The sequence below is a fragment of the Acinonyx jubatus genome, chromosome D4, assembly GCF_027475565.1.
Source record: "Acinonyx jubatus isolate Ajub_Pintada_27869175 chromosome D4, VMU_Ajub_asm_v1.0, whole genome shotgun sequence".
In the NCBI taxonomy this organism is placed as follows: Eukaryota; Metazoa; Chordata; class Mammalia; order Carnivora; family Felidae; genus Acinonyx; species Acinonyx jubatus.
The window spans coordinates 54,673,599-54,697,834 of record NC_069391.1 but is presented as its reverse complement, the minus strand read 5'-3'; positions in this window follow the sequence as shown (position 1 = coordinate 54,697,834).

Sequence of the window (24,236 nt, the reverse complement as noted above, 5' to 3'; positions counted from 1 at the left end):
ACTACACTGCTACTCAAATTTGAAACGAATTCCTTATCCCACATAAATGTTCCCTTCAAGCATAATATTTTGTTTTTGTCATGAACTAGTGGGAATGAGCATATTTAAAAATTTTTTTAAAATGTTTATTTAACTTTGAGAGAGAGAGAGGCAGACTGCAAATGGAGGAGGGGCAGAGAAAGAGGGAGAGATGGAATGGGAAGCAGGCTCCACACTCTGAGCTGTCAGCACAGAGTCCGATGCAGGGCTCAAACCCACGAACTGTGAGACCATGACCTGAACTGAAGTCAGACGCTTAACCAACTGAGCCACCCAGGCACCCCAAGGGAATGAGCATATTTTTAAATTTTAAATTAAATCCACCAAATAATTCATATTGTCATATTCTACAATCCAAGTTTTTGAAGCTTGTTTAGAAAAAAATTGAATTTGAAAACCATTTTTAACATATGCACTGGATTAAAACATTTAAAAGTTTGATGACTTCTTAGACATGCTTCACTAGGCTTTAGGGCAAGACCCCTTCATAACAGAGATTTCAGAGTTTGGACCTTTATCTCCAAATGAGACTAGATTTAACATCGGCTTAGCGGATCATTTGTTGTTTAGCGATGTAAAGTTTTAGCAAGAATCATGGCTCATGGAACCTTGAAATATACTTAACACAACATTTTGAAAGGTAGAAATCTTATTTTCCTCCACGGGTACTTAGAAGTTATAGTTGAATGAGTTCGCGAATATAAATAGGACTTGTTCTCCTAACTAGAGGTGCTACGCTGCATCTGGCTAAGTTCCCGCTCAGGTAATTACACTAGGCCTTTTGAAATTACCCCTGAAGTTCTAATTAGACACAATCTTCTTTGCTTCCTGTTGTAAACTGCTGCCTTGAGTCTTGCTCTGAAGCTGTCTCGACTCCATGCCCACTCCCATCTTCCTGACTATTCTTGCGATTTTGCTAATGAATGTTCAAAATAACTGCGTGATCTGAAGGGGACCGTGGAAATGTGACGGTCTTATCGTCAGCTTCTCCACTGACGTTTCACAAGGGCGTTGGCAATGAAACAAAGTGAAGTTGAGATGGAAACAATAAACAGTCTGTGGCAACTGCTGCGTACCATTAGTCATATTGCTTATTTTTCCCCTGAATAATTCTCTAGCACTTATCAGGCCCCCTAGAAGAGGGAGCTTTGAACCAGATGCTGAATCACTTTGCAAGTGTGAATGATTATGTTATTAACAGTTCACTGTATAAGGGTAACACCTGCAGCAGTGAATTCTCTTAATCAACTTAATAGAAAATGTTTTAAATTGTCTCAATGAGGTACCAAAACCAAGAGAGAATTTCTCTTGAAATGTGAGGACGTGGAACAAAATCAAGAAATGTGCACGTTCTCAAATTTAAAATGATTTGACTGCGATATATACACATATATGTCCATGAGAGATATGCAGGTACAGGCTTTCCTATTCTGGAAACTTACATGAAAATTTCTGAGAATGTATAAATTCAGTACGTAATCCTCTGTATGTATCTTTCTTAGGTAATGACTTTAAAACAATCCCAATGAAATGAAGAGTGTGTATATATATATATATATATATATCCCTCCATCAAAACTATTGAAAATTTTTTCTAATTGAAAAATAACAAAAAGTTACCCAAATGAAATAATGCCCTCTCTATGTATTTGACAATCTAAGAAAATACATTATTCTACAAAATACTATGTGTCACGTAAGAAAAATTGAGGGAATTTGCATGAGAGACTTTGCTCTTGTGGAAATTATATTTCTTTGAGATTTCTTAGAAATGGTTTAGATTATAGGGTTGATATAGGTCAAAATAAGATTTTTTTTTTAATTTCTGTTTTTGGTAACTGGCAAGGGTTTGGATTATTTTCAGCTACTTTTTAATGAGTTCTAAGTTTTGGACACTGAGCATTTCTATATAACATTACTGGCAGAATTAAACGGCCACACCACAGAAGGAGGTAATTCAGCAATTTAAACTCTTTTACAGGGATAATGAAGTGAGAGTTTCTGGAAAAGTGTGTGATGGATTATTCCTTTTCCAGAAATCTCCTGCTTGGAGAAAGATCTAAACTGGTAGAGGTTTCTATTTTTCCTTCAAATATGTGATTATTTTTCTCATTTTCTGCCGAGGAGAAACTGGTGGGCTGGTCCTTAGTCTCCAGAGGTAGTCAGTAGGATTAAAGCACAGCAAGGTCAACCCCGACCATCTGACAAGAAGAAAGTTGTAAATTACAGATTCGGGTTCTGAGAGGCTGGTGTTGGGCATCACGGAGTTATTACCGACTATATTCTGGGCACGAAGGTAAACCCACGGAAAATAAGAGGGGCCAAACTTCTGAGCCACGCTATGCTGTTATCAAACACGGAACGTTTGCTCTACCTTCTTCTGCCTCCAGACCCCAGTATTTCAAAACCAGGACAAGAACCGCCTGGTCACCCTGGTGATCTGGCACACACATTGTAAATATTTACATCATAAAATTCAGAGCCTAACATTTAGCTATGATGTTGACACTCCAAAAGTTCCTTCACATGGGATCAAGGCAAGTAATCAAAAAATAGACACATGTTTGAGCAAAAAAAGACATTATTGTAATGAATTGAAGGCTTCCCAGTGCCTACCTCAGGCAGGGCTTTAATTCACAATGTTAAAATATCTGGGCAGTTAAGGATCCCACATTTCCATGGAGAAGGTGCTCGTCTACTTGGGAGGCAGCATGATGTAGTGGAAAGAACATGATTTAGAGGCTCACAGACCTGAATTCACATCCTCGCTCATACACTTAACAGCTCTATAAACTTGGGCAGTTACTTCTGTCGGTTAGTTTTCTCGTTTTAGAAACACCTACGTTGCCGTGTCTTGTGAGGACCGGACATGGTGATAGAAACCCCACAGTCTTGATGGACTGTGGCCATCAAGAATAACACCAATATGGATGTTTTCTGTTGATTAAAATGGAATTATTGTACCTCATTGCTTGAATTGACTTTGTTTAGTGATTTCCGCAAGATAGTCATACTTGTAAATAACATACCTTAGTGAAAGTACCTCACGTAGTATTTAACATGTAACAGTCTTTCAATCAATATCCCCTTTTAATCGATATCTGTGCTTGCCTGACTTGGGGCTTCACATTCCAGCTTTCTTCCTCTGTTCTTGGTATATGCTATTTAATAATAATCTGATGGCCTTACTAGATGATAAGCTTTACAAGGGTGAGGACTCAGTCAGTGTCGCTCACACTTAACATGGCACAGTTTATGAGTACTTGCTGAATAAGCAAATAAAGAAAGGCATAAAAAGTTCTCATTACCATCATGCAATATACTAGCCTAAGAATACAACCCATTGCTATATATGCAAGGACTAAAACTACCTAGGAGATCACATTAATTTCAATGACAGTAGGAAGAATCAAACTGACCAAATTATTTATCTTCATATCATTTGAATATATATATAAAAGTAGAGGGAATTGTATAATAACCTCTAAGTATGCACCATCTACCTTCAGGAGCCAGTATCCTCCAACTGATTTTGTTTTATCTATTCACACCTCAAAACACAAAACACAAAACCTCTCTAGACAAACACTCTTTCTGCCTGGCTGGTCCAGGTATGAGCCCCCTCTTAAAATACAAGATCTGTAAGATCCCAATCAACTTGAACATGAATTGACAGATCGAAAGAAATAAAGTTTAGATGCCCAAGAAATTCAGTTCATAGCGGTTGCTTTTAAAGATTACAATATAACTATATGAAAATTATTAATGACATAAATTAAGGAATTGAGAAGAGTAGCTTGCAGGATACAGCCATTCTAAGGTACTGGAGCGAAAACAAGAAATGGCTGTGAGGGAAAGCTGTCCACAAGTGGAGCGGAACCATAGTGGCAGTTGCTGACAATTTTCAAGAATTAACAAAAAAGAAGCACTCGCATAGTTAAGAAGTGCAGCAAGTTATACAGAATAAAAACAAATGCATACCCAAAACCATTTTACTAAAATGGCTGAGCATACATAACAAAGAGAAAATGTTAAATGCAAGGAGAGTAAAAAGATAAATTCCAAAGGAACGTGAATTATAGAAACAGACTTCCCCACAACAACTATAGAAGCCAAATGACAATGGAGTCATTTCTTTATTGGGTGGAGAAAAAAATAATTGTCAGCCTGGAATTCCTGGCCAAGAGAGAGGGCGAAATAAAGATACTTTTGTGTAAAGGCTTAGAGGATTGTACTCAAACCCTTGCCGAAGAGACGAGTCCACCATCGAATTCAGAAAGAAGAAATGTAAACTCAGTAAGGTGTGTCACACAGAAAACAGTAGTTATACAGCAAAAAAATGATAAGTGTATGGGTCAACTTAAATAAGCAGTGACTACATAAAATAATAATAATATTAATTTTTTTTTAATGTTTATTTTTGAGACAGAGAGAGAGAGAGCACAAGCAGGAAAGGGGCAGAGAGAGAGGGAGACACAGAATCTGAAGCAGGCTCCAGGCTCCGAGCCATCAGCACAGAGCCCGACGCAGGGCTCGAACCCACGGACCGCGAGATCATGACCTGAGTTGAAGTCGGACGCTTAACCGACTGAGCCACCCCGGCACCCCTAAAATAATACCAATATTAAAAAACAGTTTGGGGGAATTAAATTAAGATGAAACCAAAATACTGAAAAACAATAAACTTCATGTCAGGAAGGAAGTAGTCGGAAGACAGCTATGTTAACCACTATTCAACCGATGCTCCGCCAAGAGGGAGTAATTGGTGTTGAGGTATTTAATATACCACTGTGCTGAGAAAGGGTTGTGCTTTATTTGCTGTTCACCCTACCTGATACAATCTCGACTCTATCTACCCTCTGCCCAGGAAGGCTCACCCGGATATATGACATCATCCCGGTTCTGAGCTTCTGGTTGAGTTTTGCCAATTGGGAATCTGGCAGAAGGTCAGAGGGAGGGTGGAAAGTGAGATCAAGTATATGTATTCTCCTTGCCCTCTTTCTGTGGGTTCACCGAGGACAGACCATCTCCTTCAATGAGGTTACTGCTGGAATCAAGGAAATGGAGGCACAACTCTTTCAGGTTCCCATACCTCTTCCCTCTTTTCTCTGCTTTGAGACTAGAAATACTGACACCCATTGCTTCTTGACCCCTGTTTCTGCACTCTCCAATGTGAATCCTCTCACCCCCCTCATCTCTGTAAATAGGCCCTTGATACGTCAACCCTCTTCATATTATCTTACTTTGCCCCTTGACTGAACCAGAAGGAAAATGTATTGATTGAGTTTATAGTTTTTAAAGTTTAAAAATAAACATTTAATAGTAGTCACCAAAAGAAAAAAAAAGCAAATGCTCAACTTGCAAAAAAGAGAGGAAAACAAAGTTGGTTAAGAGGTAAAAATGCAGGGGCACCTGGGTGGCTCAGTCGGGTAAGCGTTCAACTCTTGGTCTCAGATCAAGTCATGATCTCAAAGGCTCATGAGTACGAGCACCGAATCAGGCTACGCACTGTTGGTGTGGAGGCTGCTTGGGATTCTCTCTCCACCCCTCCACTCTGTCTCTCACCTGCTCTCTCTCTCTCTCTCTCTCTCAGAATAAATAAACAAACTTAAAAAATTTTTAATGTTTATTTATTTTTGAGAGACAGAGAGACAGAGCATGAGCAGGGGAGGGGCAGGGAGAAAGGGAGACACAGAATCCAAAGCAGGCTCCAGGCTCTGAGCTGTCAGCATAGAGCCTGATGTGCGGCTCGAACTCATGAACTGTGAGATCATGACCTGAGCTGAAGTCGGATGCTTAACCAACTGAGCCACCCAGGCACCCCTAAACAAGTAAACTTTAAAAAAACGAGTAAAAATGCAATAAAATGCAAGAAAGGAAAGGAAAAAATGTAGTAAAGAGAAAAAACAAAGTAACATTGTGGAAAATAAATAAGCAAGAATTCCAGTGCTGGTCATGGTGAAGTAGCTTATATTAGACTTGCTCTTTACAGATAAATTTATGTAAGTTGGACCCCCAAAATAAAAACAAAAGAAAAGAAACACAGTATGACCCAACCCTTGATTTTCTGAAGGCATCAGAGAACATCCAAAGTAGCCAGAAACTGTAGGGAGCAGAGTTCTTGAAAGAAGGTATGTTTTCTGGGTGAGCTCCCCATTTACCTCTGAGGGCACTCCCCAATTCTCAGCAGGCCAGGGAGGCATCTTAGTGTACTGGAAAGACTAGAGGTTTGGGGATGCCAGAGAGACTTGAAATAAGTGGGGAGAAAACCCTGAAAAGCACAGAGTCAGAGGAAAAAGCCATGTCTACATACAAATGCTCTCAAACCCTGGCTGACTCCTTGGCTGTCCCAGGGCCAGACTTTGAGGAACTGAGTGGAAAGCATTAACTGGAAGGCTAAAGGGCTGAATAGAGATTTCGACAGCTGGGAAGACAGAGTTTAGAGTTCAGGTCTCAATAAGGTTAAAGAGCATGGCAACCATTTCCAGCATTTTACTGGGATTCCGGAAGGCCATATGCTAGAAGTAAGGGGGAAATTGCAACACGCCAGCCATTACAAATCCTCTATAGTGAGGCCTGCCAACTTTTTTTGTAAATAAAGTTTTATTGGACCACAGCCACCACATCCAGGGCTTCATATATCATCTACGACTGTTTTCATGCTACAACAACAGTTGAGTACGTATATGCCCACAACCCCTGCCCCTGGGGGAAACAAAAGCCTAAAAGGTTTACTCTCTGACCCTTTTATTGACCACTTCTTTGTAGGAGCTAAGAGATCCGCTTGTGCTGCATTTGCCTGCAAGAAAAATTAACCTCCGCTGGAAGAAAAGAACATCTTCAAGGGTCTCAATTTTTCATCCACATTGACATTACATCAAAAATCATGAGGCATGCCATAACAGTACAATTTGACTGGAAACCAAGAAGAACAATAAGAGAAACAGATCTTGTTTCTGCTGTGATTTAGATTTTTTCAGAAGACAAGCACATAATGTAGCCATTTTGCTTCCCAATATTATAGACTTAGAAATCGTTGCAAAAATAGTACATTGAAGTCCAGCCTTCCCTTCTCTTTGGTTAGTGTTACCATCTCATCTTATATAATCAGTGTAATTTTCTAGATCAGAAAATTAATGTCGATATGGGGCACCTGGGTGGCTCAGTTGGTTAAGTATCTGACTTTGGCTCAGGTCATGATCTCACCATTCATGAATTTGAGCCCCGCATCGGGCTCTATGCTGACAGCTCAAAGCCTGGAGCTTGTTTCAGATTCTGTGTCTCCCTCTCTCTCTGCCCCTCCCCTGCTCACATTCTGTCTGTCTCTTTCAAAAATAAATATTTAAAAAATTTAAAAAAATTAATGTTGATCTAATATCATTAACCTCAAACCTAATTTGACTTCCACCAACTGTCCCATTATTATTATTATTATTATTATTATTCAGGATCCCATCCAGGATCCCACAATGCATTTACTTGTCATATCTTCTTAATTTCCTCTAGTCAGGAACAGTTTCCCAGTATGCCTTTGTCTTTTATGACCCTGAAATTTTGAATTATACTGACTAGTTGCTTTGTAAAGTGTTCCTCAATTTGTCTGCCTGATGTTTTCTCATGATTGAATTGAGGTTATACATTTTTGGCAAAGATATCACGGAAGTAATGTTGGACCTTTTTCGGTGCATTATATCAGTAGGCACATGATGCTTTATTACTGGGGATGTTAACTTTGTTTGAATAGAGGTGTGTGTGCCAGGTTCCTCCACTGTAAAGTTATTAAATTTTTAAATTTTTACCTTTGTAATTAATAAGTATCATGTGGGGAAATACTTTGGGACCAGGCAAATATCCTGATTCTCATCATACTTTCACTTACTAATTTCAGCAGCCATCGATGATTTTTACCTACAATAGTTTTTGATGGGCTGTTTGTGAAGTGGGGATTTTCTATTGCTATCATTCCTTCTGCACTAATTAACTGGGATTTTACTGCATTGGACAGTTATCGATCTCATCATTTATTGATTGATCCAGCTATCTATTGATATCACTATGATCTCATGGATATATATATATATATTTTATTTTATGATAAATAATCCATCACTATTATTATTTATTTTGCCAGTCAAATTGTTTGGCCTTTGGCAGCAAAATTTTTTGAGCATTTCCTTGTTTTCTGGCACATAAGATGTCCCAAGCTCATCTGAATACAGGTAAAGAGAAAATATCCCACTGAGACACAAAAAGTCTTTAAAAAAAAGTACGGAGTAAGAAATATGAAGATTACGGACAAATGACTTAGCACTTATGTAAATGGAATTGCAGAAAATGAAGACAGAAAATGGAGCTAAAACAATATTTGAAACAACAGTGTTTGAGAATGTTCCAGGACAGATGACAGAAATCAGCCCATGCATTAAAAAAGTTAGAGAGAACTAAAGATAAGTAGAAAGAAAAATTACACTTAGCATCCTAGACAAATAATTGAAAATAAAATTAAACAAAAAAATATAAAATCATCCAAAAAAGATGTATTATCCTCAAATAAACAATAATTCTAATGGTCAGCTTCATGACAGAAACTATAGAACCGATAACTCAGTGAAATGACATTTTTAAGGTGTTGAAAGAAAATACAAAAACTATCACCCCCACCCCAAATGCTAGGCTTAACCCCTCCCCCCAGTCTTTAAACTGAAACCAAATTAAAATGCTTTCCTACAAATAGGATCTAATAGGATGTATTTCCAGTAGGCATACAAAACAGAGAAAAGCAAGTTTTTCGGGCTGAAGGAAAATGTTCCAAGATGGAAACAAAACTGTAGGAAGCAATCTACAGCAAACCGAGTGGCAAATATGTGAGTAAATATAAAAATATAAGAGAAAATTAGCTGTTTAAATTTTTTTAAACATTTATTTGTTTTTGAGACAGAGAGAGACAGAGTATGAATGGGGGAGGGTCAGAGAGAAAGGGAGACAAAGAATCTGAAACAGGCTCCAGGCCCTGAGCTGTCAGCACAGAGCCCCACGCAGGACTCGAACTCACCACCAGAGATGATGACCTGAGCCGAAGTTGGACGCTTAACCGACTGAGCCACCCACGTGCCCTGAAAATTAGCTGCTTAAATAACAATTAGAAATATGGTTGAGGTGTTTGTTTATACATGCAGAGATGTTAAACACACAACACAAAAAGCACAGATAGTTATTGTGTGATTCTTGCATTGTTTCGGAAATGTTAAAAATCATAAGAAACTAAAAGGAAGGAAATAATGGGTGCCTGGGTGGGCTCAGTCAGTTAAGCGTCCCACTCTTGATCTCGGGTAGGTCATCATCTCATAGTTTCTGAGTTGGAGCTCAGGCTTGGGCTCTGTGCTGACAGCACAGAGCCTGCTTGGGATTCTCTCTCCCTTTCTCTGCCCCACCCCCACTCACTCTCTATAAACAAATAAATAAAACTTTAAAAGATATTAAAGTAAAAAATAAAAGGAAGAAAATAATAAATATAAGAGCAAAAATAATTGACTTTAAATTTCATCCATTTGACCTCTTAGTCTGAGTTAAACCTGTGCTCAGTCAATTCTTCATCCTCAGTGCTGCTGATTTTGTCCAGGACCCATTTGTAGCCTTGACTTTTGTAGTACCCTCCCTAGTTGTACTAAAAGGCAGCGTGGTATCACGGTTGGAACTGGTTGAGTAAGGCAGATTTGGGTGAAAACTTTGGCTTTGCCACGTACTATGCAAAACCTTGGACAATTTACCACTCTGAGCCCTAGTTTACTTACATGTAAAATGGTAGATGAAAACAGTTTTCAGCTCATTAAATTGTTGGGAGGGTTAAATAAGATGATATAAAGAGTTTAGGTAGTAACTGGTACAGAGTAAATGTTCAGTAAATGTTTTTATTGCCTCATTGCCTCCTGTCCCTGTAACTCTAATTCCATATTCCTTTTTCCAAAAAGACAAATTCTAATCACATTATGCCCTTGCCAATATTTTTCAATAGTTGCCTTTTGGTAACAGGATAAAAAGTAGATTTCTTGGCATGGCCTACCATAAATTTGATGATTCAATCCTTGTCTACCAGTCAAGCATCATGTTCTGCAATTCTCTAACTTGAACTGTTAGCAAAAGCAATTCTGAGAACATTTGTATTTTCAGAAACACACTGTGCTCTAATGTCTAGATCTTGGTAAATGTATGCCCTTTTCCTTGAAGGGTCTCTTTCCCTTTCTCTGATTAGAAAATTCTTTCTTGTCTTGTATGCTTCAGCTCATTTATGGCCTTTTCTGTAAAAGTTTCCCTGGCTTCTCTATGTTTCCACTGAACTATGTCTGTGCCTCCATTACTGGACTTACCATTATGGAGTGTGATTACTGGTGTGAATAGTTCCCATCAAACTGTAAATTCCATGATAGGGATCATAGCTTTTCTACTTTGTACATATGTGATAATTAGCACAGTGCCTGGCATATAGCAGAAGTTCAATAAATGTTAGCTGAATGAATGGGAAAAAAAGTAATTGACTTTAGAGAAGAGTTATGAGAGAAAATCAACAAAGTCAACGTTTGGTTTGTCAAAAAGTGTAATATAAATTAATTAACATGAAATAATAAATGTTTAGTAGGATGTATCTTACTCTAAGGAAGAAGATATAAAATTATCAGTATCAGAAATGAAATAAGAGATATCACTACAAATCCTGTAGATATTAAAAAAGGAAAATAAGGTGCTATTATAAACTAATGTATTCAATAATGTAATGAAATAAACTAATTATAAAAGCACAAATCCCCAAATTAACACAAGTAAAAATGTAAATATTTTAATAATGCTGTATCTCTTGAAGAAATTAAATTTATAATTAAAAATATTCCCACCAAAAAAAAAAAAAAAACAACCAAAAAACCCACTCCAGGCCAACATGTTTTATTAGTGAATACTTTCCATTTAAGCAAGAAATAATATCAATGTCACTGAAACTCAAAAAAAGGAACATTTCCCAATTAATTTTATGAAGGTCTGACAGTGGTGACTGACGTGGACATTAATAAAAAAAGAAAATAATAGGTCAATATTTCTTATGAAGACATATGCATAAACTCTTCCATAAAATAATGGAACATTGACCACAGTGATATACAAAAAGTATAATACATCATGATTAAGTGGGATTTATCCCTGGTATGAAAACTTCATTTAACTTTTAAAAATCAATCATTTAATTTATCACATTAAACTAATAAAGGAGAAAAAAACTATATATAGAAATGCTCATTTTTATAGATACACAAAAAGTGATAAAATTTGGTACCTGCTCATAACAATTGATCAACAAATTAAGAATAAGAGTGACTTTTTAAAAATTTCATAAAGGGTTTCTATTTGAAAAATCACAGCTAGCATTTTACTTACTGGTGAAATACTGAATGTTTTCACCCTAAGATTAAGAACAAGACAAAGATTTCCACTTTTTACTCCTCCTATTCAGTGTTGTAATAACGGTTTTAGGCATGATAATATGGCATAGTAGAGGGCATAAAAATTGGAAAGAAAAACATAAAACTATATTTTAACAAAAATATAAAACAATCTATAAACTACTAGAATAAATGAATTTAGCAATATTGTTAGGTACAATGCCATTTTAAAAATTAAATGATATTTCTATATACTAGTAACAAAAATAGTGTCAACAATTTTAAATAAGACTATAATAGCATTAAAAAGTTTACATACTAGGAATAAGTTTAACAATCTATTTAAATTTAAAATTTAAAAATAAAAACTTCTACAATGAAAACAACAAATCATAATTGGAACAAATAATAACAAGATTTCACTAAGTGGAATAATATGCCACGTTCATGGATAGATAGTTTCAATATTATATAGATGTCGATGTTCCTCAAACTGAATTATAACTTTAATAAAAGGTGAAAGACTTATTCGATCTGAAGAGAAACCAGAGTATTGAATTATAACTTTAATACATTTAAATCAGAATGCCAGAAAATATGTGTATGTAAATTGATGACTTGATTCTAAAATTTATGCAAAGATGCAGAGAACATAGAATAATGGCCAAAACAATCTTGGCATAAAAAGTGAAGTTTTTGATTGTACACTACAGTATTTCAAGATTTACTACAAAGATTTACTAAATATGACAAAATAGTAGTGTCAAAAAAATGAACAAATATTTCAATGAAACTGAACAGTGTCCAGAAATAGACTCACAATTAAATGGCTACACGATCTATGAGCCTATGAGAAAGGCACTAATGGAATTTATTAAAGGAAGATGGGTCTTCTCAATAAATAATGTGGAAGTATGGAAACCCATATAAAAAAACTTCTTAATTTCTTCTTCACAACTCTTCACCAAAGTTAATTCAAGATGCCCATAGACGTAAGTGTAAAAGCAAAACCTATAAAACGTCTAGAAGAAAACATCAGAAAAACTTTTATAAGTTCGGATAACCAATATTTTTAAGTGCCACTCACACACAAAAACACTAATTATAAAAAAAAGGACAAATTAGATTTTGTAAATATTTAAAACTTCTGTCATCAAAAGATCCAATTAGAAAGAGAAAAGCAAGCCAGACTGTAAGAGGTATTAGTAAAGGACTAGTCTTCAGAATATGGAACGTCCATAAATTGATACAAAAATAAAAACAACTAGATTTTTAAAAGGAAAGGAACTTGCACAAGATAGTATCCAAATAGCTAAGAAGGATTAAAAAGATACTCTACATCATTATTTCTCAGAAAGAGGCAAAATAAAATCACAATGACATAATACTACATATTAGCCAGAATAGTTAAAGTGTGAAAGTATCAGTAATATGTGAATTAACTGGAACTCTCCTTTATCACTGTTAGGAATGTAATGATACAAATACTCTGGAAAATTGGCAGTTCCTAATAAATGCAATAATATACTTTCATATGACTCAGCAACTCCACTTTTACATATATTCCCAAAAGAAGAAATTTAAAAAGTTCACTAAAAGACACGAAGTTGATTGTTCATAAAAGTTTGATTCAAAATGGCCCCAAACAAGAAACAGTCAAAATTTCCATCAAAAAGTAAACAGATAGGGGCACCTAGCAGGCTCAGTCACTACAGTATGCAACATTTGATTTCAGGGTTGTGAGTTCAAGTTCCATGCTGGGTGAAAACATTACTTCAATGCACACACACACACACACACACACACACATAAATTTAATAAATATTATAAATTATATATATAATATTTTTTTTAGAGAGAGAGAGACAAAAAGTGTGAACAGGGGAGAGGGGCAGAGGGAGAGAGAGAGAGAGAGAGTCTTGAGCTAAGCATGGAACCTGACATGGAGCTCAATCCCACAACCCTGGGATCATGACCTTAGTCAAAATCAAAAGTAGGACACTCAGGCACCCTGAGCCACCCAGGAACCACAAAAAAATAATTAAAAAATAAAAGAGCACAGATAAATTGTGATGTAGTCATATAATGAAATACTATTAAGAATTAAAGTAAAACTTTTAGTACCTGCCACATCAATAAGTCTGACAGGCATTATGTTGAGCAAAAGGAGCCAGGTACATAAAAGTATATTGCATGGTTCTATTTATATAAATCAAGAGTAGGTAAAACTAACTGATGATTATAGAAATCAGATTAGTGGTTAGCAGTGGAGACAAGGATAGGCTTAGAGAAGGCAAGGGGGAGTGTTCTGGGATTCTGGAAATGTCCCGTATCTTATGAGTAACTATAACTCATAAGACACATATTTAAAAATCACCAAAATTTATACTTAAAATTACATGCTAGATCTCAACTTTTTTAAATGAAAAGAATCAAGATTATCACAATAAATGTACATGGACAAAATTAATCAGTAAAAAGATAAGTGTCTGCTATTTGACCAAGAAGAAAAATATTCTGTATATAAATTGTCCATGTTGAAAAGAATAGACATTCTACTTCTAGTTCACATTATATAAAGATATTTTAAGTTAGGTAAAACACGAAAATTTGAAAGGCAAAACTGTAAAATAACATGTAGAAAAATATCTTTGACATTTATTAAACAAAGTAAAGCAAAAGCCACAAGAAAAAAAATTATGAATGTGTGCCTTAGGAAACGTTGCAAAATTAAATAAGTGATAAAAGTCAAAATATCAGCCACAATGAGGAAGAAATGTTGTCAAATGTTAAACTGACATTTCTAAAATTGTATTTTTTTTTATAATTTTTTAACATTTATTTATCTTTGAGAGACAGACAGAGAGGGGAGGGGCAGAGAGAGGGAGACACAGAATCTGAAGCAGGGTCCAGGCTCTGAGCTGTCAGCACAGAGCCCAATGTGGGGCTCAAACCCACAAAATGCGAGATCATGACCTCAGCCGAAGTTGGACACTTAACTGACTGAACCACCCAGGCGCCCCACTAAAATTATATTTAAAAAAATTTTTTTTCTAATATTTATTTATATTTGAGAGAGAGAGAGAGAGCATGAGCAGGGGAGGGGCAGAGAGAGAGGGAGACACAGAATCCAAAGCAGGCTCCAGGCTCCAAGTCACAGCAGAGTTCAACGCAGGGCTCGAACCCACAAACCATGAGATCATGACCAGAGCCAAAGTCAGGCACTTAACCAATTGAGCCACCCAGGTGCCCCTAAAATTGTATTTTTTAAAGGAAACTAAAATCAATATCAAAAGAACAGCCTTCTTAGACTACAAGGGTAAGGCAAAGAATATGAAGGAAATAAAAGAAAGTTAAACTGGTATGTGTAATCAAAATATGAAAAATGACAAACTTCACTAGTAGTCAGAAAAAATGCAAATAAAAACAATAATTCATGTTCCTGTCAGCTGGGTAATATAAATTTTGTTAACACAAAGTGTTTGGAAAGGGTGAAACTCATCTATTTTTAATATGTAATATTAAAATGTATAATATGCAATATATGTTACATATATTAAAATATGTAATATGTAATATATTTGTAAAAAGAGTTAGCAATAGCTAGCGAAGTTGAACATCTACATATGTTATGACCTATAAGGAGGCATTAATAATGGTACCCCAAAGATGTCCATGTCCTACTCCCTAAAATCTTTAATTATGTTACCTTACATGGCAAAAGAGACATTGCAGATGTGATTAAGGATCTTGACATGGGGAGATTACCCTGGATTATCCAGGTGGGCCCCATGTAGTCACCAGGGCTCTTGAAGGTGAAAGAGGGAGGCAAGAGAGTCAGAAGATATGCTGGGAGAAGCAGAGGTCAGAGTGATTCGCTTGCTGACTTTAAAGATGGAAGGGAGGCTCATAAGCCAAGAAATGTGGGCTGCTTCCAAAAGCTGGAAATTGTCCCAGAGGGTATTATGCTAAGTAAAATAAGTCATACTAAGAAGGACAAATACATTATGATTTCACTCATAGGAGGAATCTAAAACAAACAAACAAACAAAAAATACACACAAATGAATAAACAAACAAATCAGAACCAGACCTATAAATACAGAGAACAAACTGATGGTTGCTGGATAGGAAGGGATGGGAGGTTGGGCAAAATGGGTGAAGGGTAGAGGGAGATACAGGCTTCCAATTATGGAATGCATAAGTCATAGGGAATACAGCCAATGATACTGTAATAGTGTTTTATGGTGACAGATGGTAACTGTGCTGGTGGTGAGCATAGAAAAGGTGTAGAGAAGTTGAATCACTACATTGTAGACCTGAAACTAATGTAACCCTGTATGTCAACTCTTCCCCCAACCCCAATTTTTTTTTAAGCTGGAAGAGATAAGAAAATGAAGTCTTCCCTGGAGGCTCATGTCCAAAAGGAATGTAGCCCTGTCAAACATCTTGATTTTAGTCCAACGAGACTCATTTAGGACTTTTGACCTCTGAACTGTAAGGGTAAAAAAAAAAATGTTGTTTGAGCCACTACGTTTGCTGTACTTTGTTACAAGGCAATAGAAAATTAATACAACCTAACATTTCCATTTATAGATAGGACTATTTCTGTGTTTTAAAGTATCTGAGGACGTATACAGGAATGTTCCTGGATGTATGGTTAATAGTAAAAACTTGAAACAAACTGTCTCCCATTAGGTAAACAAATAGGTTGCAATTTATTTATATTGTACTGTATTGGATGACAGTGAAAAAATGAATGCATGAGATATATCTTTTCAACATGGAGACATTTCAAAAGTATATTCATGAGTGAAAAAGCAAGTACGAAAGACAAAGCCAATACATGTATTAGTTTCTTGTGGTCACTGCAACAATTTGCTGCAAATTCGGTGGCTTATAACCACACAGATTTACTCTCTTATACTTCTGGAGGTCAGAAGCTGAAAATGGGTCTTACACAGCTAAAATCAAGGGTGGTGGGGTTGGTTTCTTCTGGAATCTCTAAGGCAGAATCCATTTCCTTGCCTTTTTGAGCTCTGGAAGCCACCTTTATTCCTGGGTTCATGACCCACTCATGTCCTCACATTACCTTTTCTCCCTCTGATTCTGTTGTCACACTGCCTTTTTCTGTAGTCAACTGTTCCACTGCTTCTCTCTTATAAGGACACTTGTGATTACATTTACAGTTCACCCAGATAATCCAGATCATCTCCCACCCCAAGATTCTTAACATGATCATACTTGCAAAGTCCCTTTGGCCATATAAGACAACATTCATGAATTCTAGGGGTTAGGACCAAGATACTTTTGTGTTCTGTTATTTAGTCTACCGACATATGTTATAATTTAGGCATTTTTTATGCAAAAAATTCAAGATATATATAGTTAATAGATGTGAACACATTTAGTAGGGATTGCAAAATAAAGGAGTTTGTTAAATGGCACAAAAATAAATCAACTCCAATTTTCTGAAAATGTTTTCTAAGTATCCTAATATTCTAGTGTCAGTGAGCACAAATTAAGTGACAAATAAACCAGATGCTTCACTACTATGCTACAAGAACCACCAAATCCTCAGCCTGGCATACAAGAGCCCTCAATGCCTTCTAACTCTGTCTCAATCAGTCAAGCCTACACATGTCACTTGAAATATACCTACTTATAGTTATCACTTCCCATATTGGAGTCCATTGATGAAATAAATGTTGATGATTTTTTTTTTGATGTAAGTTATCAACTTGAAGGAAAAAAATGAAGAAGCAAATCTATAAAAGAACAGAAGCCTGAGCAATTTCAGAAAACAAGGCAGAAAGACTAATGGGCTGTTTTAGGGGAACTACCGAGGTTTGAGGAAAATGAAAAGGTATAAGAATGGAAATAAAATCATATCAAAGGAAAGTTGCACCCTCATGTAGTAATGTTGGGTATTGAATTCAAGCTGGTAGCCATGAATTTATAAATATTACCAATCTGGCATGTTATATGATTTTTTTCTAGCCACACTCGATCTGTTTTAATGTTTATTTGTTTATTTTGAAAGAGAGAGAGAGGGTGAGAATAAGCAGGGGAGGGGCAATAAGAGTGAGTGAAAGAGAGAGAGAGAAGAGAGAGAGAATCCCAAGCAGGCTCCAGGCTATCAGGGCAGAGCCCAACACAGGACTCCATCTCACAATCATCTCAGGTCTCATGACCTGAGCTGGAATCAAGAGTCCACACTTAACCAACTGTGCCATCCAGGGGCCCCAAGTAACACTCAGGCTTAAGGTGACAATGTAAAGATATCTAATAGTTTGGTTCAATCAGCACTAAGTTTTTCCCAAGGAGTACAACCAAAAGAAAGCACAAGAGAGTAAAGAATATATCTACAAGTGATTTTGCTGCTATTTCGTGTGAAATTAACTCAATAATACAGGAAGTGAGGAGGGGAGGGGGCAGATAGATAGAAGGGAAATGGTTGAGTTGATGAATTGGAGGCACCATGACATAACATTTTGCAGTAAAAAGATGCAAGGACAGAATAGCCGTAGGTTGGGATAATGATTCTCAGGGTGGAGTAATTTCAGGTGACAACAATTTCCAGAATATGACCACAGAATTAAGCAGGTTTTCTTAACTGGAGGAACACCCCACAGGATATGGGAAAACAAGAAATCATGCAAGCGTTTGGTATTGACTAGGTTATCAACATGGGCATTTAGTTCATTCTAATAATGTCTGGGGCTTGAATGGAAAATAAGAATATTATTCAGGTGTTACAATCTTCAGTAAATCAGGCTAATAACTAGGGCAATACCTTGATCAATTAAATAGATTGTGATGTCATTCCATGATAAAGGGAAGGGAATACAGAAAGGGGTAGTTTTGGGTGGAAAGGCTATCAGCTCAGTTTTGTACACATTGAGTTTGAGTTTCCTACATGGCAGCGAAATACATCTGTCCAGTAGGCAGCGGGCCATATAGATTGGACAGAATACACTGGGCATTATCAATTTATAGATAATAATTTGTTTAATCAAACTAAAATGAGGTAAACCCAGTAGAATGTACAGATTATTTAAATTCAGTCAGAAAACTTATGTTATATATCACTAACTGTACTTTTATAGTACCTGAAATTATCACTTATAATTTTATGTGGGCTCATGATTTATATATCCCTTATATTTTACCCTGTCTCTGTCTCACACACACACACACACACATTTCATCAAATTGATCATTAGCTTTTTGATTTCCAGACCATATTTTAGAATTAATTTTGTTTCTACGGTGCTTAATAAAGGGCTGTGAACATAATAGATGCCTCTCTTTCCTTTACTAAATACACAAATATTCAATCTATTTTTTTAATATGCTTCTGAGGTTTTCTCAAACGCCAATACCACAATTGTCTATGATGTATTTTGATGATATTAAAGTCTTTCCTCTAGGTTCACTCACTTTAGGAAATGGGTTCTGATTCTGTTAACATTTAATTCTCTCCTACAAGTGTCTTGTCTTTTCACTTTTTGCTGGGGCAACTTAAGAACCTTCAGTTTGTGATTGATTGCACGCCAGCAGAAGAATAGGGTTAGGAAGTCAGGTAATGTCGATAATAAGAAAGTATAGCAATTGATTAAGTTTCTGCTTAGAAATTTATTCTCAGACTAATTGTTTCTTTATGTATGAGACTAAGCCCTGACCATAAAGTGAATAAATAAGAACAAGTTTGAATTTTGCATTTTTACAAGCATGATGGAATGAATATAATCAATGTTTGTACTATATCCTAAAGCCATATACACAGAAAGAACAATGGGCTTAAAATCAAATAAAACCTGCTTTCAAGTGTTACTACTTCTTAGTTACATAATTTTTGGCAAAACTGTGCTTCTCTGACCTTAAGTTTCTTCACCTGGAAAATGGGGATAATGAAGTGAAAGATATAAAACTACCGTGGTTTAAGACGGCTTTCTACAGGCATGTCAATACAATTAAAACTAACAGGGAATTGTAACTGCATTCAGGGTAGTCATCGCTATATGGAAACCTCTACCTCAGTCACCAATACAATTGGTGAAATACAATTGTACAATTGTATACAATTGAAATACAATCGCACACAATTGAAATACAATACAATTGAGGAAAGATCTAAATTCCTTTTAGGCTGCTACAAACTTGGCATAAATGGGTTGATTCACTCAAAAGTTGATTTTCAAGGAGAAAATTAATTAAATGTAAAAATGCAACCGGTCAAATAATACAAGAAATGTATGATTCATGGTGTTGTTCTTCGCAGTTTTGGTGATTAGCTTGCATTTTGTCACCAAATCCCTCAAAGTGCTCAGAGACATTCAAAAGTTTCAGCAAAAACCCTAGAAACATTAATAAGAAAGTTCAGGTGTGAAAAAAAATCGCAGCTCAGTCAAGAAGAGGAAGAGGAAGAAAGATGGTTTAAGCACTCTGATTAGTGCTTAAAATAAGTCCAGTGTATCCCAATAATGGACCCCCAATGGTGGCTGCTGCTGACAGGTAAGTGTTGACCTGGCTTTGCTCACAAAATACTTTTCTTCCATCTGCCCTAATTATTAGTCCCGTTCTTTCTCCACTCTTTGGCTAAGACTTGGTCTGTTCTTAATTTGGGGTCTGCTGCATGGGAGTGCTTAGCATTGCTAATTTGGGAACGAATTACTTGAAGTGGAACCTTTGAGAGAAACTAAATCCCAAACCCTGAATTCCTAGGTTGGTTGTCTGAAGTTTGCTACACTGTACTTTTCAAAACCAAGATGTTTTTGCAGGCATATTGGGATCCTGGAATCTCTGTCAGAAGAACAGACGTTCAAATACACGGCTATGTTTCACACAATTTCCCAGCAGTGGGTATATATAAAAGTAATAATCTTTAATATGATACTAACATTTAGCAAAAGATTACTAAAGTATGACTAAAGCTGAAAACCAAGCAAATCGGTTATCAGACTATGAGTTTGCAATGGAAAGCCTGTGATTTCATTACAGTATATGACCCATCAGGCTTCTCATAGCGGACAGGAGTTTGGGTTCTTGTTTGCATGATGGGAAGCATGTCTGCTTTCCAGGCTGATATATTCCGGATACAGAATGTGTCCTGTGTTCCAGACGTGGGTTTGGGAATGCAGAGGCATTTGACTGCGTGGATTTAATTAGGCTACATATTGTTTAGAAACTGCAGCAGTACAAATAGTTTATGTGCTTATGTTTAACTGCAGGATGTCATTGTCCAAATAGAAGAAGAAAAAAATACCTTTTCCATTGAAAAATCAATGTCATTCATTAAATTAGAAAAAAGAAATGTACAGACTCTTATTGATTAGCCACTGGAAAAAAGATTATTCAAGTGAAGTGCACCTCTGATGAACTTTAAGAAGCATCTGCATTATGGTTCATAACTAAAATTTCTGGGTTACTGAAAGATCTATGAGTTGAGACTTCAGATTTTAGAAATTTTACCTTATGCAGCCAGTTCACTGAAAGGACCACCTACTTTTTAGGCTGCAGTAAACAAGATGTGGAATATTGGAAGGGGCCCCGGGCAGAAACTCAAGGGGCCAGGATACTATGCTCGGTTCTTCTGCTAACTGATCTCTGGTTCGCAGAGGCGACTAAGGTAACCTTGTGAGATGTTATTTCTTGCTAATAGAATCCTAACAGTAGTGGGAGCTCTGCCAGTGACCAGCTGTGGGGCTTTGGACAAGTCACTTGACCTTCCCGGGCTCATGCTCATACTTACAATGTGAAAATCAGAATACTCACCTTCTAGAGTCGTATGAGGATTAAAGGAAAAAAGACATATAAAGGATCTCTCAGAAAAACCTGAAACAGAACAACTACCACTCTGAAAGTGATTAATCATAAGACTATATAGTGCAATTAAGTTTTATTTTAATGGGGTTCATGGGTTTCTAACTGTCTCGTATTTGCATTGAAGCATTTTGCAGGTCACAGAAACACTTAACAAGAAAATGTTAAATCAGCGTGTGGTTGCGGAATATTACTCTCTACTGTGTCAGACTTTTCTTCAAGTACAGTTGCTAGAGTGTGTTTGGATGGAAAACGAGCAGACAAGAATACCAAGTGATTATGGCATCTCTGTTCTTGTACTTTCTTTTCAGCTTAGGCTCTAGGAATAGCACGGAATCAGAGAATTTGTTGCAAGCAGGATTAATTAAATGATTCACTCTGTGCCCAGAGTTTTTTTTCACTTTTCCTGTTGCGCATTAGTGAGAAAATCCAGTATTAGGGAGAACACGCTCTTCAGGGGATATACTCAAAATGTGGAAGTTCTGGTTTTTAAGTTAAATGGAGATGACCCCTTGGCTCATTAGGCAGCAGAAGAGATGGTGAGGGATTTCCATCCCCCCCCCCCCCCTTTGTTGGCCTTAAGTATTTTATTTTTTAGGTAGTTCGTTTTTTTTTTCTTTTTTCTTTTATCAGATGTGTTTTGCACATGAAAGGAAAGGATGCTGGTAGAAAAGCGTTTAATTCTCCTAAGGCTGAGAAGCTATACGTCTTCAGGGTAATTAAATGATGATTTTGTGACTCTTTCAATATGGATTATCAAACTTGATGCCTTTCGAGCCTACAGCAGATCCTTTGAAAGCCACAGCTACCATTGCACCATCTCCCCACCTGGAGACCTCTTCGTCTCGAAAGGGAAAAATATGCTTTCTACTTCAATTGTTGGATAGCATCTTCATATGTTTTATTTGTAAAACAAAACATACACATTATGAAAAGGACAAAACATGCACAGAGTGAAAAGAAACCATGTAGCTTGCATAGGCACATATTTTTACATATTTGTTTCTAAATGTACAAACAGGATCTGCTCTACAGAATGCTCTAGGATGGTATTTGTTTCAAATTTATGTAATCAACCATGTTGCAAGATGTTATTCAAAAAGAAGCTTAGAGATGTGTTATCCTTGCTCCATATCTAACATCCTCTCTCTCTCTCCCTGTGGACCAATAAATAACAGGGATGAAAAAATATTTAACGTCAAACAAGACAGTAAAATACAGAAGTGTCTTGATGTTTGAAAAAAAGCACAATCACAGCGAAACGGGAAGTTCCAGCCAGGGAGGGGGGGCCGGGGAGAACCTTGTGGGTACGAGTTGAGCTCAGTTAAAGTTCAGGGGGTTCTGGCTATTTTGTAGATCTTAAAGTTTATAAGCAGATTTCCAGATGTGATACCATCAAACTACACCTCAAGTTCACTTCATTAAAATTTAGCTGTTGATCAGGCCTCTCAATAGAATTCTCCACATTCTCTCCCTCTCATATATTCATTTTAATCGTCCTTTGGCAGGCTGGATCCTGTGCTCGGAGTTTAAATGACAGGCATCACTCTTCAGCACATGATTATCTGATTCCTGAACCAGTGCATGCAAAACAAGACATGTGCGTTTCTGGAAAACCAGGCCTCGCCAAAAGAGGGGCTGGCACAGGCTCCCCCTGGCAATCAAACCCGAGGATCTTTTAATTATGAAACAGAGATGGAAACAAAAAAATAAGGGAGAGAATGCAAAAGAAAGAAAAAAGTACCCTGAAAGACTAGATTGTGACGGTACTCCAGTTCTACGAGCTTATTGCAAAGGGTCCCAGCAATGCTTACTCTAAACATAAACGTGTCTCTTAAATATGATTTAGAGTTTTCCAAAGATAGAGATTATTCCAAAATCATAAAACCCCTTGGCCTGGCTGAGGAAGACTGAATCATCTTTTATTAGGAAACTTTATATTTTCCCGGGTTACCAAAGTTGTTACATAAGGTCACAATTAGCACATCGGCTGGCCCTCTTCTCAGAGAGATCAGATCAAACACCCAATAAAGCAAGACAGATGGTATGTACTGATAGAGCAAATTATTCCCCCTGCATTTATAGCTGTGGTGGGAAAGCACTACCTTGCTACCTGTGCTAACCGGTGTTTTTCACAGACACAACTCTACTTTAAATAGGTTTCTGCCCCCCGGCGCCTGGGTGGCCCAGTCGGTTGAGCATCCGACTTCGCTCAGGGTCATGATCTCGCGGTCTGTGAGTTCGAGCCCCGCGTCGGGCTCCGTGCTGACAGCTCGGAGCCGCGAGTCTGCTTTGGATTCTGTGTCTCCCTCTCTCTCTGCCCCTCCCCTGCTCATGCTCGCTCTCTGTCTGTCAAAACTAAATAGACATTAAAAAAATTAATAAAAAAATAATAAATAGGTTTCTGTCTCAAGTTTTGGACAAGCTTCTCTGCCAGTATAACTACTGGAAGACGCGGGAAAGATTTCTTTAAATCAGAGGCCAAGGCAATGTAGAGGATCATTCAAAACGAGGGAGAAAAAAAGAAGGGGCGGGACTAGTTGACAGAATTAATGTATTAAGCACCCTAATTCCTTTTAAATGCGTTTCAATGATTTATGGGAATTTAAGCTATCTGCTTTCTGACCACATGCTATTTCACAAATCTTATTAGAAAATACTTTAATTTTTTGGAAGCTAGGCATCTTTTTTCATACTGGATTAGCTTATAAAATTTTCTATGAGTTAAACTTGTGAAGCAGGAGTGTGCAGTTTATTTATTCTTCATAAACTTGTAATTGGGAGGATAGTGGAGCAAATCCTAATTGGATTAGAGAAAGAGAAAGCAGATGATAATCGTTTTGTGAAAATAGCACTTTAAACCAGGGATTGGCAAAATATAGGCACAGCCTTCAGCACCTGGCTCTTGAGCTGAGAGCAATATTTACATTTTTAAATGGCTGTAAA